The sequence below is a fragment of the Equus quagga genome, chromosome 17 (genome assembly GCF_021613505.1).
Source record: "Equus quagga isolate Etosha38 chromosome 17, UCLA_HA_Equagga_1.0, whole genome shotgun sequence".
Taxonomy (NCBI): Eukaryota; Metazoa; Chordata; class Mammalia; order Perissodactyla; family Equidae; genus Equus; species Equus quagga.
In genome coordinates this window covers 29,863,904-29,878,246 of record NC_060283.1, presented here as the reverse complement: position 1 = coordinate 29,878,246, position 14,343 = coordinate 29,863,904, and the positions used below count along the sequence as shown (strand labels likewise).

Sequence of the window (14,343 nt, the reverse complement as noted above, 5' to 3'; positions counted from 1 at the left end):
AAAAGAGAAGTCACAGAGAGTGCACACTTAGTAATGCTGCAGTTAAGACACACACACATACACAAACGCAATGTCTGTGTGTTCACGATCCTGAACACCTTTCTGTGACTTGTTGCTTTTCAACATGATTTTAATGGCTTTCATCCTATTCTGTCTCATGCATGTGCTGTAATTTATTTAATGTCCCTGTGATCGATGTTTTGGTTGTCTCCGGTTTTCCACTGTTACAAACACCATTGCAGATCTTTGTGATAGTAGCAAACGGGGCAGGGCACCTCTCCACCGCCTGGAGTGGGGTGAGCCAGCGAGCCGTTGACTGGCAGGGGAGGCCTTGACAAGCCAACTTCATTAGCATGAGGGAGCGGCTTTAAAACCCACAATAACACATTGTTTTTTCTTTTTTTAATGAATAAGATTAAGGAAAGATTTATGACCCAACTGAGAAGAGCAGGAGGATGTTTTCAACTTTGGATTCAGAGAAAGACTGGTGACCGGGGCAAATGCAGATTTACGGCCGTGCAATGGGGTTTGCAGAGTAAGCATTGGCTGGAGGCTGCCTGTTGCTTCAGCCCTGCCCCACCCTATGGGATGCAAAGCTCAGTGAAGCTATTTCCTGCATGAAACACATCTCTCCTCAAAGAGGCCGTGGAAGGTGATGTGGCCTTCAGAAGAATTTACAGCGATCACCAACTGTCCTACAGGGAAGAATATCCCTGGCATTTGTAATCAGGAAAAACCCATTGTGTGTTTCTTTCACATCTAGACACTGTCTCATGCAATAGCACGTCTCCATATTTCCACCTGGGGGACAGTGACCTAAACTGAGGTGGGAACCGCAGACGCATTTGAGTTTAAAGAGGGACAGAGAGTGAAATTCTGACCCATGCTCCAACCATGAAACATGACAATGAACCTTGCTGACATGATGCTCCGGGAAATAAGCCAGTCACAAAAGGACAAAGGCTGTATGATTCCACTCACGGGCAGTACCTAGGGCAGTCGAACTCATAGAGACAGAAAGGAAAGTGGTGGTTGCCAGGGGCCGTAGGGGGACAGGGAACGAGGAGTTCTTGTTTAACGGGGCTGGAGTTTGAGATTAGGAAGATGAAAAAGTTTTGGAGATGGATGGTGGTGACGGTTGCACAACAATGTGAAGGTGCTGAATGCCACTGAACTGTACAAGTAAAAATGGCTAAAAAGGTAAATTTTCTGTTATATGTATTTCAAACAAAAGAGCTCTTTTAGGAGTCCTAGACAAGAACAGAGGGTGAGAGGGAGACCAAGGGCCTTGTGAACAGAACTAACAGAACGACTACCCACCCTGACGCATCAGGGCTTGATTAAGCGTCCTGTACACCCGTCTCACGAATCGCCGCAGCAACTCTAGGAGGTAGACGACGACTTTCCCTACTTTACAGAGGCAGGAACTGAGGTTCAGTGAGGTCTGGTAGCTTTGCAAGGTGGCATGAGAGCAGAGCTGGAATTCAAACCCAGGTCTGGCAGCCCAGAATCTGCTTTCATTACACTTCTGGAGACTCGACGACTACAGCATGTGCTTTACATATTTGTTTCACTCAATCTACATAACAACCTGGTCAATTTGTTATTATTATTATTCCATTTTATAGACAAGGAAACTAACAAGTTAAGAGGTTTGCCTAACTGTGCACAGCTGATGAGGAGCAGAGCCCCAATTTGACCTGGATTTGTAGCTCATGTGAGGTTTTCCTACAGCTTATTGGCTTCAGCCAAGCTCCGGGTCAGAGGTTCTTATCCATTCTCCTGTCAGTTCGGCTCTCGGCCACATCAGGAGGGGGCAATTACTGCTGGTGTTCTCTTATATTCAAGTTCAGTATTTTAAGATGCTCTTTGGCTGGTAGAGTCTCTTCTCCAGCTTCTTAGAAGTTGTGTGGGTCCTAGCTTTCCTGTCTTCATTACTTTTCTAAGAACTACTGACACCAAGACAGTCTTTACTCTGCGACTCTGTGTTTGACTCATCTGTCTTGTCCACCAGATTATGGGCTCCAGGAGGGTGTGGACTCTATCTGATTTATCTGTTTCCTCAGTACCCAGCACTGTGCTCCATTCAGAGGAGGGACTCATTAAATATTTGTTGAAAGAATGAATGAATTAAGCCAGAGAGGCCAATGAAAGTTTTTGTTTTATTTAATTAACTCTCCATTATAAGCCTTATCTGGTTCATAAATGAAATGATCTATGAAGAACAACAGTCAGATTTGCCCCCAGCCTTGGTGTTCACCCCCATTCATCTGAGGGGTATCGATGGAGTCCTTGCTAGGTGTGTTGGGACAACAGAAATAGACATGATAAGCCCCTGACTTAAGGAGCTTACAGTCTAGAAGGGTGGCACAAAATTACTCACAGATCCTGGAGTAGCGGTGACAAGGTGGAGTGGTGAGTGTCCTGAAGAGAGATGAGAGTTCTGGAGAAGGACCAGAATAGAGACCTAGTTAAGTTGTGAAGACCTTAGTGTCTAGGCTGCTTACTCACTCTGTAACCCAGGCAAATTACATAAATCCTCTGAGACTCAGTTTCCTCATGTTAAAAAAATGGCAGATGTTACAAGACCACCCCTACAAGAAATGTTCAGGAAGACCCACATACTTGAAAAAAAAAAAGAAAAAAGGAAAGGGGTTACAAAACCCAGAGCAAAGGAGGTAAGTAGAAAGACAAAATCAGAATGTTGCAGCTCTCCATCAGAACAGCTTAGCAAATGCTAAGTATAACATTAAAGATAAAAGGAAGGGAAACACCAAGAATAAATATAATCTTGTCCTTTTAACCACAAACTCACAACACAAGAAGGAAGAAAAAAAAAGATCTGACAATAACAACCTAGAAGGGGAAGAGGAAAAGGATGGAATGGCCTAATCTAAGGAAATAAGAGGCTATCAGAAAATGGACTATCTCATCTATGAAATGTTTTATACAAACCACATGGTAACCACTAAACAAATCACAGGAATAAAGACACAAATTACCAATAAGAAGAAAGCCAATATAGAAAACTATCTCCCTGAATTAGTAGTCCAAAAATCATGGGACGAGAAACAAAGGAAATGCAAGAGAACCAGAAAACAAGTGATAAAATGGTAGCATTAGGCACCCACATTTCAATCATCACACTAAACGTAAATGGATTGAACTCTCCAATCAAAAGACGCAGAGTGTCAGGATAGATGAAAGAACAAGACCCAACAATATGCCGCCTCCAGGAGACACACCTCAGCCCCAAAGACAAACACAGACTCAGAGTGAAGGGATGTAAGGCAATACTCCAAGCTAATAATGAACATAAGAAAGCAGTTGTCACCATACTTATATAAGACAAAGTAGACTTCAAAGCCAAACAGATAAAGAGAGATAAAGAGGGGCAGTTTATAATGGTAAAAGGGACACTCCACCAGGAAGACATAACACTTATAAATATATATGCACCCAACACAGGAGCACCAAAGTACAGAAAGCAACTATTAACAAAACTGAAAGGAGATATCAACAACAATACAATAATAGTAGGGGACCTCAGCACCCCACTAACACCAATGGATAGATCATCCAGACAGAAAGTCAACAAGAAAATTGTAGAATTAAATGAAAACCTAGACCAGATGGACTTAATAGAGATATATAGAACACTCCATCCAAAAACAGCAAGTTACACATTCTTCTCAAGTGCGCATGGAACATTCTTGAGGATAGACCATATCTGGGGAAACAAAGCAAGCCTCAACAAATTCAAGAGGGTTGAAATAATATCAGGTATCTTTTCCAACCATAATGCTATGAAACTAGAAATCAACTACAAGAATAAAGCTGGGAAAGGGGCAAAAATGTGGAGATTAAACAACATGCCACTGAACAACCAATGGATCATTGAAGAAATTAAATATTAGCTGGAGACAAATGAAAATGAAAACACACCATACCAACTCGTTTGAGATGCAGCAAAAGTGGTCTGAAGAGGGAAATTCATTGCAATACAGGCTCACCTCAATAAACAAGAAAAATCTCAGAGAAGCAATCTCAAACAACACCTAACAGAATTAGAAAAAGAAGAACAAACAAAGCCCAAAGTCAGTAGAAGGAGGGAAATAATAAAAATTAGAGCAGAAATAAATGAAACTGAAACAAAAAAGACAGTAGAAAGGATCAATGAAACAAAGAGTTGGTTCTTTGAGAAAATAAACAAAATTGACAAACCCTTAGCCACGTTCACTAAGGAAAAAAGAGAGAAGACTCAAATAAATAAAATTAGAAATGAAAGAGGAGAAATCAAAATAGATACCACAGAAATACAAAAGATTATAAAAGAATACTATGAAAAACTTTCTGCCAACAAATTGGACAACCTAGAAGAAATGGATAAATTTTTAGACTCTTACAACCTCCTAAAACTGAAGCAGGAAGAAATAGAGAATCTGAATAGACCAATCACAAGTAAAGAAATTGAAACAGTAATCCAAAATCTCCCCAAAAACAAAAGTCCAGGACCAGACAGCTTCTCTGGAGAATTCTACCAAACATTCAAAGAAGATTTAATACCTATCCTTCTCAAACTATTCCAGAAAACTGAGGAAGATGGAGCACTTCCTAACACATTCTGTGAATCCAATATCACCCTGATCCCCAAACCTGACAAGGACAACAAAAAGAAGGAAAACTACAGGCCAATGTCACTGATGAACATAGACGCAAAAATCCTCAACAAAATTCTGGCAAAGCGAATACAGTAATATGTTAAAAAGATCATACACCATGATCAAGTGGGATTTATACCAAGGACACAGGGATGGTTCAATATCAGCAAGTCAATCAATGTGATATACCACATTAACAAAATGAGAAACAAAAACCACATGATCATCTCAATAGATGCAGGGAAAGCATTCGACAAGCTCCAACATCCATTTATGATAAAAACTCTCAATGAAATGGATATAGAAGGAAAGTACCTCAACATTATAAAGGCCATATATGACAAACCCACAGCCAACATCACACTCAATGGGCAAAAACTGAGTGCCATCCCTCTGAGAACAGGAACAAGACAAGGGTGTTCACTGTCACCACTCTTATTCAACATAGCAGTGGAGGTCCTGGCCAGAGCAATCCAGCAGGAAAAAGAAATAAAAGGAATCCACACAGGCAATGAAGAAGTGAAACTCTCACTGTTTGCAGATGACATGATCTTATATATAGAAAACCGCAAAGAATCCACTGGAAAACTATTAGAAACAATCAACAGCTACAGCAAAGTTGCAGGGTATAAAATCAACATACCTAAATCAGTAGCATTTCTATACTCTAACAACAAACTAACAGAATAAGAACTCAAGAACTCAATCCCATTCACAATTGCAACAAAAAGAATAAAATACCTTGGGATAAAATTTAACCAAGGAAGTGAAAGATCTATACAATGAAAACTACAAGACTTTCCTGAAAGAAATTGGTGACGATATAGATGGAAAGACATTCCATGCACATGGATTGGAAGAGTAAACATAGTTAAAATGTCCTTATTACCTAAAGCAATCTACAGATTCAACGCTATCCCAATCAGAATCCCAATGATGTTCTTTACAGAAATAGGACAAAGACTCCTAAAATTCGTATGGGGCAACAAAAGACCCCGAATTGCTAAAGCAATCCTGAGAAAAAAGAACAAAGCTGGAGGCATCACAATCCCTGACTTCAAAACATACTACAAAGCTACAGTGATCAAAACAGCATGGTACTGGTACAAAAACAGGTGCACAGATCAATGGAACGGAATTGAAAGCCCAGAAATAGATCCACACATCTATGGACAGCTAATCTTCGACAAAGGAGCTGAGGGCATACAATGGAGAAAAGAAAGTCTCTTCAACAAATGGTGCCGGGAAAACTGGATAGCCACATGTAAAAGAATGAAAATTGACCATTCTTTTTCACCATTCACCAAAATAAACTCAAAATGGATCAAAGACCTAAAGGTAAGACCTGAAACCATAAGGATTCTAGAAGAAAATATAGGCAGTATACTCTTTGACTTCAGTATCAAAAGGATGTTTTAGAACACCATGTCTTCTCAGACAAGGGAAACAATGGAAAGAATAAACAAAAGGGCCTTCATCAGACTAAAGAGCTTCTTAAAGGCAAGGGAAAACAGGATTGAAACAAAAAAACCTACCAATTGGGAAAAAATATTTGCAAGTCATATATCCGATAAAGGGTTAATCTCCATACTATATAAAGAACTCACACAACTCAACAATAAAAAATCAAAAAACCCAATCAAAAAATGGGCAGGGGACATTAACAGACATTTCTCCAAAGAAGATATACGGATGGCCAATAGGCACATGAAAAGATGCTCATTATCGCTGATCATCAGGGAAATGCAAATCAAAACTACACTAAGATATCACCTTACACCAATTAGAATGGCAAAAATAACCAAAACAAAAAGTAACAAATGTCAGAGAGGTTGTGGAGAAAAAGGAACCCTCATACACTGCTGGTGGGAATGCAAACTGATGCGGCCACTATGAAAAACAGTATGGAGATTTCTCAAAAAATTAAAAATAGAAATACCATATGACGCAGCCATCCCACTACTGGGTATCTATCCAAAGAACGTGAAATCAGCAATTCCAAAAGTCCCATGCACCCCTCTGTTCATCGCAGCATTATTTACAATAGCCAAGACGTGGAACCAACCTAAGTGCCCATCAACTGATGATTGGATAACAAAGATATAGTATATATATACAATGGAATACTACTCAGCCATAAAAAAGGATAAAATCGTCCCATTGACAACAACACGGATGGACCTTGAGGGTATTATGTTAAGTGAAATAAGCCAGATAGAGAAAGATGAACTCTGTATGACTCTACTCATAGGTGGAAGTTAAACACGTAGACAAAGAGAACAGATTAGTGGTTTCCAGGGGAAAGGGGGGCTGGGGGGTGGGCACAAAGGGTGAAGTGGTGCACCTACATCATGACGAACAATAATGTACAACTGAAATTTCACAAGGTTGTAAATTATCATAATCATAATAAAAAATAAATAAAAATAAAAAAGAGTGGTACTTTAAATGCAAAAAAAAAAAAAAAGGCAGATGTGAGTTGAATTGTGTTCCCCACAAAAGATGTTGACGTCCTCAGCCCGAGTACCTATGAATGTGACCTTATTTGAAAATAAAGTTTTGATGATGATCAAGAAGATGAGGTCCTTAGGGTGGATCCTAATCCAATATGATTCGTGTCCTTATAAAAAAAAGGGAAATTTGGAGACACAGACAGACATGTACAGAGGGGAAACAATGTGGACACACAGGAGAATGCGGTCGACAAGCCAGGGAATGCCTGGGGCTACCAGCAGCTAGAGGAGAGCCCTGCAGCAGATGCTCCGCCTTAGCCCTCAGAATGAGCCAATTTGTCCAACATCTTGGTTTCAGACTTCTGGCCTCCAGATCTGTGAGACGACAAATTTCTGTCATTGAAGCCACTTAGTTTGTGGTGCTTTGTTCCAGCAGCTTTAGCAAACTAAAACGGGGGCAATAATAGGACTTATCCTGTGGAGATGTGCGGGTTAGATGAGATAATATAGGCAAAGTGCTTATTGCAGTTCTTGGCACATAGCAAGTGCTGGATAATTGTCAGTAGGATGCCCACCCTTGATCTGGGGCCAGCAGGCAAGGCCTCACAGACATGGTAGTAATTGGATTAAGGCACAAAGGCTGGGCAGAGTGTGGGCACTGGGAGGAGTGGTAAGAGGATGAATTCATGGAACTCTCATTTGTAATGAAATCATGGTCCCAGAAAAGATACAGCCCTAGTCCTTAGGTTTTTCCTTCTGGCTTGAGAGCAAGTAGTCATTGAGTGATATGGGGGATTCTTATTATTTTGTCTGCCCAGCATTCCTTTTCTTGTCCTCTTCTCTTGGTAATAGCTTCTCAGTTTTCCTTTGGTAAAGCCATCCGTCCTCTGCTCCAATCACGCCTCTGCCCTTCCCCGGGTTGGCCAGTTAGAGGGCTCCAGCCTCCTGGGCCTTGTGATGGGTCCAGGAGGGGGCATCTCCCAGAACGGGGCCAGTCAGCATCTCCCGGGGTGTGGGTATGGACCTGAGATGGGGGACCTCTGTTCCTCTGAGATGAGCAACACCAAGGGCAGTGAACCTGGTGCTTCGTGGGGCCGTTTTTCCTGGCTGCATGGAGGAAGCCCTCTTTGAGATGAGGGAAGGAGGCTACCGTGCCAACAGAAGAACTCTGAGAGTTGGAGAGTGGTGGAGATGGATGGATGGAGATAAGACAGAGAGAGAGAGATCTGAAGATAGTGAGATTGTATCTGAGCTCGAAGATCCAGCATTCCCGAATCCAGGTACCCATGGACATTTAAGTTATGAAAACCGACATATGAGTTTTTCTTACACTAGTTTGTGTTGGGGTCGACCACGAGCATCTGGACGAGTCCTGACCTAGTCGTTGTCTTCAGGTGCCTGCCTTTCCCAAAGTGAAGCAGCTCCTGGGTAAGAATATTCAAGAGCGTAGTGATGGTTGTTGTGGTGGGACGGTGGTGTCCGTCACAGCTCAGTGGGTCACAGAGGACAGGAAAGACCTCCAGTGCAACTCCACACCAGGATGGGCTTCTGTCTGTGACTTCCACTCAGATGTGCTCGTCGGTCTGTGACAGATATCTGGGTCTTCTGTTTTGCCCACAGTCCTCTCTGTGGAACAGGGCTAGCCCCGTGAGGAACCTCAGAAGTGTAGGAAGGCAGTGCTCTCCTTTCTCAAATTCAGTGGAGAATTCCGGGGGTCTGAGTTGGGAAAGCTCTAGGACCCTTGGAATGGCTGGGGAGAGGCATCCCCTTTCTCTTGAGGTGTCAAGGAGCTAGGTCTTCTTGGCATTTATGCTCAAGCTTCATTTCTAGTACTCTTGGCATGTCCGCCTCAGGGACGATTTAGCTGTTTTTCTCATCCTAAGGGATCACGAAAAGCTCTGGGTTCTAGATTTCATTCTACTGACCTTCACCCAACTATGTGCAAATACTCATATGTAGATGGAACTCCAGTTTGTCTAAAGACCAATCACCTCTGAATGTCTTCTGCTAATAAGCTAATATATATTTCCATTTAAACTTCGAGTCTAAAGGTGACTTGTTAACGTACAAGGTTATTGAAGAAGAACTGGACTCCTTCAAAAATGTATTACTCAGCAACTGGATCGTGTGGGAGCATCCAGTACGCAGTGAATTGTAGAGCTGCCTTGACGGTTGTCCACTTTCTGCCAGGAGGCTTGAGGAAGTGATGCATACATCATGGCTGCATTTCAGCCATCCAGCTGCTGTGCTCCAAGAGCTCTTGGGGGAGAATTAGGCTCTAAAACTGACGTGGACCAGGACACAGGAGCACACGGTGAGCACCTGTGAGCTTAGAGACATAACTGTGACAGTGTCTTGACTACAGGTTCATATGAATCCTAGTTACTGATTGAGGACTATTGATGAATTCTGCCTCTTACTGAGTACTCAAAATAGGTTTGTTTTTTATGCCTAGAACAGTGCCTGGCACTCTGGAGGCACTCAATCCTTCTTGGTGAGGAAATGAATGAAGCGCTGGCGTGGACCCTTCTCCCCCAGTGTCCCGGCTATGCTGCCTTCTCCTTCAGTTCCTGGGATGCTCTACACTCTCCCTCTCCTCAGGTTCTTTTGCACATGCTGGTCCCACTGCCTGGAAGACTGTGCATTTATCCAACAAATATTTATTGAGTGCTAAGTATGTGTCAGGCACTTGTACAGGTGCTGGGGGCAGCACAGTGAACAAACAGACAATGGAGCTTACATCCTAGTCAAGGGAGACAGATAATAAAGGAAAATATGTACATACAATACACGTTATGTCAGGTGAAGAAAAGAGCTATAGAGAAAAATAATGCTGAGAGGGGGAATAGGGGTGTGTGTGTGTGGGGGGGGGGTCTGTTGTCACAAATTTTAAAGACAAAGTGACAGCTGACCACCTAACTCCTGCTCGTCCTCCAGGCCCGCCCTGACCCCCTGGACTGGGTGAGTGCTCCCTGTTTTAGGTCCCCATGGCTCCTTTGTTTCCTTTGTCATTACATGCATTATAGCCGCAATTGCTTCACAAGAACTGTCTTCTCTGCTGGACTGAAGCTTCACAAAACCAGGGGCCGTTCCATCTCGTTTACGGCTCTATCGCCTAGGACCGTGCCTTGACCGTAAGAGACGCTCTGTGAATATTTCCTGGGTGAAAGGATGAGTGAAAATAGGACATTACTTAGAAAATACCCCACGTTTTCCTCTTGCTATGTATTCAATATAAATGTCTTGACTCTTTGTTCATCGTACATACTAGGAACTTTGGAAAACAAAGTATCAAATAAGTAGTGAGCCTAAAATTGGTGTAGGATATGGCTCTCAAATTTGAGTGTGCATACCTGTCACCTGCACACCATATTTTCTAGAGATGGCTCGACAAAATATCCAGCCCACGTGCTCTTGTTACACTGTAACTTTGACATTCTCCCATTGACACCTGGGGTCAGATTCTCTCCCCTTGAGTCTAGATGGGCCTATGACTATTGTAGTGACTTTTTGAAATGTTTGCTTTGGAAATCAGCCATCATGCTGTTGAGAGACTTAATTTCAGGGTCTTTCTTGGAGCAATTGAAAAGAATTTCTCTTTTACCTGGCTTTACAAGCCTGGAGCTGCTGAGTGTCTGTCACATGGTAGAAGACTGCTCAAGAGTGAGACCCACACACAGGAAGCAGAGCTGCCAGCGAGAGACCAAATCCTGATGCTTGTTTGAACTCTTTGATCCAGCCGTGCCTGAACCTCCCATACAGTTTTCAGTTAGATGAGCCAATAATTCCCCCTTTCTTTTTTGTTTTAAGCTGGTTTGAGTTGGGTTTCTGTTATGTGCATCAAAGAGTCATGACCCATATAATGGACAGTATTCTTGGCAGCACAGAATCTACAAACCTAGTCTTCAAAACTTCATTGTTGTAGAACACCAATAGTGCTAACCCTACATCCCTAAGAACATCCTTGAGGAGACTTGTTCATCAATTACTATTAATGAGCACGTTCAAAATGCTGGCCCTTTGATGATCTAGTCACCCTCATCAGTGTTTCCGCCCTCTTCCTCCATGACCTCTGAAGTTGCCCAGGCCCTGACTCAAGGATACACACCCTACACCTGTTCTTAGCATCCCTCGCTGGGGGCAGAAGTGGCTCAACCCAGGGGAACCCCTTGGGGCTCCCGAGTGACTCATCTTGAACAGAGCTCCAGGTTTGCCTGGGGACTTCAGGGGAGTTGTGTGAGAAACTCTAGAAAACACATGAATAAATAAGTTGGGATTCGGTGCCAATTGGAGCGATTAAAGGATCCCATGAAAGCTGAACCTCTGGAGAGATGTATACGCTTCTGTTGTATAATCCTCTAAGTTCAAAGGGGCAGAGGAGTAGCCTCTTTCCGTGCGAGCACCTGTGCACACCCACTCTTGCCCCTTGGGTTCTTGGCATTAGCAAAGCCCCTCTCATCATGGCGGCCAGCCCCAGGCTCTTTCCTGTCACCCTGGGAATGCCTTGTTAAGAATTCCCCCAGAGACTTTGTTCTGGGCTGTGCCGATTGCTTTTCCTGGGTTTCGACCCGGCCCCTGGTTCTTAACAGCAGGAACGAGTTGCCAGAAGGATTAAGTTCTTTCTTCGAGGCAGGTCACTCTCCTTTCTGTTGGCAGGAAGACGTGATGTTGTCTCCTCTCCGTGCCTTTCCTCTTTCTCCAAGTCCTGGTGTCCTTCCAAGGCCGTCAGTGCCACCAGCCCTGACCCGACTCCCTCACTCAGGCCTTGGAATCTCTATAGCCTGGCGGCTTCAGGACCTTCATACAGGCTTTAGTGGTGAGCGTTTGGCACGGTGTCGGGCACAGTGCTCCGGAGGTATTTGATGGTGATGCTCCAGGATTCAGAAGCAGCTTTCTCAACTCCCATTTCTCTGAGACAACTTTTAAAAACTGCCCAGCAGAACGCGTTGGGATCCTAAGGGCTCCAGCTAATGGAAAGTCAGTGACTCACCGTCCCTCTTCGGGAGAGCAGGATGGCTGAACTCTGGAGATAAGACACGAGGGTTGGAAACCTGCTCCAGCCCTTTCGAGCTGTGTGATCTTGAGCACGTAGCTTAATTTCTCCTTGCCTCACTTTCCTCATCCGTACCATGGGGATAACGAGGAACCTACCGCTCAGCATTGCTGAGAAGAGTAAATAAAATGATCCAGGTATAGCATTTAGAACAGTGCTTGGCTCATAAGAAGAACTCAGTAACAATGAGCTGTCATTACTATGATAAATCAGTAAAAATCTATTGAATATCTAACAGGAGATAGGGTAGAGTTTCAGGTTTCAGCCTCTGAGCCTCACGTGGAATTGACTTCTTGGTGACATGAGGCAGTACTTGGACCTTGCTGTGACCCTCTGTAAGTTTCTTTTTGGTCATTTGATTCGTTCACTCAACAGATATTCACTGCCTGTCTACTCCGTGTCTACCATACATGAGTTATGGCTCCCACAGTCATGTGGTGGGAACAGGAGTAATGCCAGGAAAATGTTTTGCAGCTTTGGCTGAATGATGGATTAGCATTCTAAACTACTTATTTTTTCACTAGAATTTATTTCGCCAGCTCCCAGCCCTGTGGTCAGGGACAAGAGATCTTTGCTTTCCTTTAGGTGAATGCTGAGGATGAAAATAATACTCCTGTTTCTGCTATTTCTTAAACAGAGGGACGCTAAAGGAAGCTTAAGAAAGAAGCGTGTGGGTTCAGACAATGCTTTCTGGCCGGTGAGGAATGAAACCACAAGGATTAGGAGGTACACTGCACTTTTTTTTTTTTAAACAGGAACAAGAAAGGGACTTAACTCTTTGCGTATTGGGCTGAAGTTCTGTATTCATAATCCACAGTCTTTGGCTAGTGGCAGTATAGTGTTCAGTAAATATGTATATTTATATAATATATATATATTGGTCCTGCAGGTATTGTGTTCAGAATCTTAAACCCTTTGCCTGACTCTAGGTGGAGGAACATTGGTTACACGCAACACTCTGACTGTGGGATAGGATTCTGTAAACAGAACTTCCCCCCTTAAATTCTGTTTGCCGCTTAGAGTCCGGCCAATCGTTCAATGGCAAGCTCATATAAAGCTCTGGCAGGCTGTGATTCAGCATGCAGACCATTCCATCTGCCAGCAGCTCAAGGTTGATTGCTCATAATTCTTTACCAAATCTAGGGGCTGCTAGCATTTTGGGTAGAATGATTACTCTTTTTGCGGGACTGTCCATTGCATTCCCACCCGAAGCCGGTCACACTCTCCAGTTATTACAACTGAAAATGCCTCCTCCCATTTCCAAAAGCCCCATAGGGGGACCGCCCCACCCTCTTTGAAAACTGCGAGATCATACAGCGTGTCTCTGGCAGGGCATCTAATCGGACGGACGATGGTGTGGAGATGAGCGTGGAGCTTGCCCCTTGAGACCAGAGGCTCCATGAACCCTGCACAGACCATGTCAGGTTGTATTCACTGTTGTTTTTTGGTGCTTGGGACAGGGCTAGACCCTTAGTGGATTCTTAATAGATATCTGCACCAAGCTGACGGAAAGACTATGTAGTAAGACATTAATTTTGCATAACTTAGTCAAACTGAACTGCAGAGTTTTTTGGCAAGCAAGGGCAATATTCAAAATATTTAACAATTTGAACTTGCGCAAGTGCTGACCAATAAGCACTTATCCTGGAGCGTCTGGAGGCCCCTTGCTGAACAGCAGTCTTCAGTCGTTGGCTTGTGGGGAAGTATGGGGGCGTCCCAAGAACAGGAGTCAGGGAGGCAGGGGACAATGGGGGACAGCATCTGTTTGTCAACTGAATTTTAACAGCCAGCAAGGCAGTACTAGGAGATGCTGCTGCACGTCATTGGGGGGTCACTGTGCAGAGTGCTTCAGCACGCCCGAGAGCTAGTCGTCGTTCATGACCAAACGTTGAAGTTTCTGCACAAAAGGTTCGCCTCCTGCTCCCAGGCTTCACTGTTTATTTTCCCAGAAGCCTCTATTCTGTTCGTTCAATGACAGTCGAGATGTTCAAGAAAAGAGTGAGCAAGGACATTGGGGCTCTTCTTGCAGTGCGTGGATGCACCTCGCAGACGAACGCCCGGTCCTCCGAGGCTGGCCAAGGCTCACTGCACAAGCAGCGCCCCCACCCCCTCCGCCCCCGCCTGGAAGCCCTCCCCTTTCTTCAGGGAGACTTCTAGACTTCAAGTCTCCTTGGCT

At 43.7% G+C, this 14,343-nt stretch overlaps 1 long non-coding RNA gene across 1 annotated transcript; it reads left to right on the top strand.

Annotated features, from left to right (window-relative positions):
- Window positions 1–12,266: 12,266 nt before the first annotated feature.
- On the top strand, window positions 12,267–13,585 carry LOC124229139 (uncharacterized). The gene is made up of 3 exons (XR_006885827.1): window positions 12,267–12,502; window positions 12,805–12,893; window positions 13,499–13,585. It is a non-coding gene; the product is annotated as an uncharacterized LOC124229139 (long non-coding RNA).
- The last annotated feature ends 758 nt before the right edge of the window (window positions 13,586–14,343 follow it).